Here is a 5,231-nt window from a genome sequence, read left to right on the forward strand (position 1 = left end):
GAGCTGAACAATCGGTAAATGCCTACAGGAAAATATAAAAGGTTCAGAATACAAATAGGTCAATTGAAAAGTCCATTGTAACATATACAAAGAAAATAACTGGATTCAATTAATTAACTATAAAAATTATTAAATACTAAGTAATATTAAAATTGGATATGTATATTGACTGAATTTGAATTATAGGACCTATAAATAGACATCATGTTTGCAAAAACATAAGTGAAAATTAAAAAGATGCTAATTGAATACAAACTTTAAAACATGGGGAAATTAAAAAAATTAAAAAAAATAAAAGATATACCGTGGGATCAGTGATGAAACCAGTAAATGTGAGTTTCCTGACACTTTTTTCCTTTATGCCCTGCTAGGAGTCTTCATGAACTTCAAGGAAACTGGAAATTTTTATCATCATATTGTTATTATGAGTTTATTCTTGATATCACTTACACTTCTAATACAATCTTTTGTAATTATTAAAAAAATCAATCATCATAATTATCATACACATAAATGTCAACAACCTATAAACATCAACAGAGTAAAGGTTGAGATATCATGTAGTGAAGGTATATTGTATCCATGGTTGTTTAATAGTTCTGCACTAATAGCAGAAGAAACTAAAAGTTCTAGATGAGAAAGGATGAGTAATCAAACTTGATAGAAAGGATTCAGCAATTAATTGAATCCCGTGACAAAAGTGCCGTTTTAAAACTTATATTTCAAAATATCGTTATTCATTTTTCCTGTGATGACTTCATTTGCTTATAGAAGAATGATAACAAAAACATTATTTTTAAGAACACTTTTTACTTTTTTATAAATAAAAAAATTATCTTATTATTATTATTATTATTTTATTTTTATAATATGTTGTCAAATAAATATAATGGATTTCAAAATATCATTACCAATTCACTCATTTGACATTAATATGTACCACTTTTTACTTTTTTCTTTATAAATATAATTTTTTTATAACTATTTTACCTTGTATTAATTGTCAGATAATTGTTAAATGGTATTTCTTTTCCTATTTTTTTCATTCCTTTACATTACTATCTAACACTGTTTCCATATCTTTTTGTTTGAGCTTGTTTTATATTGGACCTGCTATGTTTAACGTCTTTATTTTGGGTCCAGCTATTAACTAAACTAACTATATATGGATGGTAGATTTCTTTCTTTTTCAACTGTTCACCAACACTACAGTGTTTTAGGACTAAACAAAATCATGAAATAAATGCTTAACTTTTCTTGTTTTATTGAATTGACAACCATGACTTGCTATTAAGCTTTAAGGTATGTATGTTATATTTAGTAAAACATCGGTCAAGTTTTGTATAAGAATTGTTGATTTTAAGCTTTGTTTTGATATATAATGGTAGTGATGTACTATTATAATTAAAACGAACTCTTAATATTATCATTAATATGTTTACTTTTTGAAGCAAAAGTCTTTAGTTTAGAATGCAACAACAATTTTCTTTTAGCGTATCCATTTTTCAATTAATCATATAACGTATTAGTTAGTTAGCTAACATGTATGTAAGATAAATTTAGGAATAAGATTTTATCAAAATATAAACATTAATATGGGAGGATATATATATATATATATATATATATATATATATATATATATATATATATATATATATATATATATATATATATTTCTTTAAATACTAACTAAATATTTAAAATTTTATTGAGATTTATTTTAAAGTGTTGTTTTTTATATTAAAAATGTTATTATGGAAAATAATGAAATTACTCATATACTAAGTTTTATATTTTATTAATTAGATATCTTTTAACTATTATTATAATATCTTAATTATTTATATAAATTTTAAGAGAAAAAAAATATAAAATGTAATTAAATAATTTATACTTTGCATATGAAGTATATGTTTCTTCCATTTTATATTGATAAGAAGGCGTATTACCTGAATTTGGGATAAAATAACTTTTTCTTGATATGTTAAGTGAAAGAACTTATAGCACAATGTTATTTCTTCATTAAAAAAATGAATTAATGTTATTGAATAAAAGTAATAATGAGTTATACCAGTAATGTGGTATACTCAGCAAAAGTCCTTGTGCTGCTGATGCTCAGCTTGCAGGTAGTGAATCTCATAGAACTTTAGGGTTTCCATCACTCGCCGTCAGCACCGCCATTGCCTCTTGTCAGATTGGTTGCATCTCCGGAGGAAGGTTTGTCTTCGCCCTTGTTCTTCTCCGATGTGTCTCACCTGAGATTTCTGGAAACTTATTCAATTAATTTCCTAATATTTCAAAGCTTGTGAGATTTCTTCCTTTTCTTCCTCAAGTCCTATTACGTGCTTTCTTAGTAAAATGATGTTAATATTTTATTCAACTGAGCCATTTTCGATTTATCATGGTTTGCAATGATTTTCTTCATTTTGTTATCAAAACCCTAATCACGTTTAAGTATTGGTCTATGTTAATGGGGTGTTTCATCCTCCACTTCCAAGTTTCATCCTCCATCTTCAACTATTTTAAAAATTTATTTTTAACCTTAGCAAACCTCTAACTTTTCCAAAAAATTATTTTTAACCTTAATAAATATCTTTTTACTTTTTACTTTCTATTTAAAGTAAAAGTGTTTTATTTTGCACCTCGAACACTCCATCATCCTGTATATTCAACTTTTCTAAAACTTTATTTTCTAACTTTAATAAATTTATGTTTTATTTTTCTCTTTCTATTTAAAATAGTCCTACATATTTTTAACTTTATACCCTTTAAATTTTTTTAAAACTTTGTCTTTTATTTATATTTTAATAACTCTTTAATTTAATTTAAGAATCTAATATTATTTAATATTTTTTCATATTTTAATAATTATTAAAATATAATTTATATTATTATTATTATAGTTATATACTAAAATTAAAATAATTAAAATAAAATTAATAAAATTAAAAATAATTATATAAAATCTGATTTAATATACATAAATATACTAAATTATATTACATCAATAAATAAAATTTCGAAATCATTAGATTTTTTAATTATTATTATTTTAATTTTAATTTTTTAATATTAGTACTATAATAATATAAATTATATTTTAATAGTTATTTAAATATAAAATATATTAAATAATATTAAAATTTTAAATTAAAATAATAATTAATAAAGTATAAATAAAAAACAAATTTTTAAAAACATTCCTATCGGAATTGGAAATCCCTTAATTATGTTATTGGAATTGGAAATCCGATAACTATGTTATCGGATACCAATATCCGATGACTTTTTTTTTTAATTTTATTTTTTATTTAAAATTCAATAATAATTTAATTTTTTTATATAATACTTATATTACAAAAATTAAAATTAAAATAATTATAAATAAAAGTAATAAAAATAAAAATAAGGGTTAAATATGTTTTTAGTCTCTATACTTTGGGGCGATTTTGGTTTTAGTCCCTCTTTCAAACTAAGGTACAATTTAGTCCTTCAACTTTAGAAAACTCTGGTTTTAGTTCTTTTTACCAATTTTTTTTAAATTTATTTGCGTTTGAAACAACATTTTGGATCCTCTTTTGGGAGAGTTTGTTCAAAGTGGTCCTCCCTTTTTTAAAAAGTTCACTAAAGTCCTACTTTTTGCAAATACTGTTCAAATAGGTCTTTTTTTGTTACGGCGTTAACTTTGCTAACGGCAGAGGTGCTCAGTTGGCTAATATCTGATAACGTGTAACGTTTTCTCTTTGCTGACACTGTTATGTGTTTTAAAAAAATAATTAATTGTGATGTGGAATTTATTATAATTAGGGTTAAATTAGAAATTGAATTAGGGGTAAATTAGGGTGGGTAATTAAGTAAATTGATTTTGGTCAGAAAAATTTGGGTAAAATTTGCAATTGGGATTGGGAAATTCTGGGCGAGTTAGGGTTCATCAACCACCTTCAATCTAGTTGGGGGTAAACAGATCTGGAAGACTTCATTCTACCTCCTGCGCCGCGAGAATGGGAGAGGGACTTCGCTTCCTGGAGGCGCTACTCTTCTTCTTTTCGAATTGGTTCGAGCTTGCCATCTGTGCATTTGTTTTTTTTTAGTTTTTCTCTATGCTTCTGCGTTTCTGCGTGATATGACGGCACGACGACAATGGTTGAGGCGAGACTGTGATGTTTGTGTGATTCTGGTTTACTTGCAGGTGCGAGATGATGGACGAAGAAAATAGTGGTCTGGAGCGAGAAGCTTCGCGTCAATGGAGTCTTCGTAGGTATGGGTTTCTCTGCCGTCTGCGAATTTTTTTATTTATTTTCAGGTGGAGATGAAGATGGTGCGGGATTGATGATGGAGGTATGGCATTACTGACGCATTGAAGAAGACGACCTTTGCATAGTGTTCCCTGCTCCAGCGGCGACGACGCACGGTTGAGGTGTTGTGATGGCAGTTCCTGCGGCGGCGAAGGCGTGAAGAAGATGGATCTGGAGATTGTTGGCTCGCGAGAATGGGTGCTGCCTCTTCCAAGTTTCCGTTGATGATGGCTTGCCATGGGTGGTCTCTGCTGTGTTGATGACTGCGACGGCCATAGGTTGATGGTGATGGCTACCGGTGTTGATGACCCTGGGTTACTTAATTACCCATCCCAATTTATCCCTAATTTAATTTTTAATTTAACCCTAACTATATTAAATTCCATATCATAATTTATTATTATTTTTTAAACACATAACAGTGCCAGTATTGACTCATTGGCAAGTGCACCAAATCGTTCAAGTAATAAAACCGATAAAACCAGGTATCGTTTTCCCAAGAGACTCGTAATACTAGAAAATTGTGCGATTAACAACTCATCTAGACTCAATAACAACTCATCATTTAAGAATATGTGCAAAAAGATAAATTTACAAACAATTACAAGGTTGGACTTTGGTATTGAAGACACTTAGAAATGGAAAAGACTAGAAATGGTATGAAATGACAATGTTAAGGTTAGTTTTCACCAATTCACTCTTATGTATATCCAATTTCATCTCCTCTCTATCAATTTACTAAAGTCAATCCACTAAAACACTCTAGCCCTAATCCCTTAGATGAAAGAGCCTAGGTTTTCCCTATCAAACTCCAATCTCTTGGAAAATCTAACAAGTAAACTCGCATTAAGAACTAGGATCTAAGACAACATGTTAATCATCTTCCATCCCTAGAATCAATGACCACAAGGACCCTTGTTTCAGTTCAAGATT

Source organism: Vigna radiata, chromosome 8 (genome assembly GCF_000741045.1).
Source record: "Vigna radiata var. radiata cultivar VC1973A chromosome 8, Vradiata_ver6, whole genome shotgun sequence".
NCBI classification, from domain to species: Eukaryota; Viridiplantae; Streptophyta; class Magnoliopsida; order Fabales; family Fabaceae; genus Vigna; species Vigna radiata.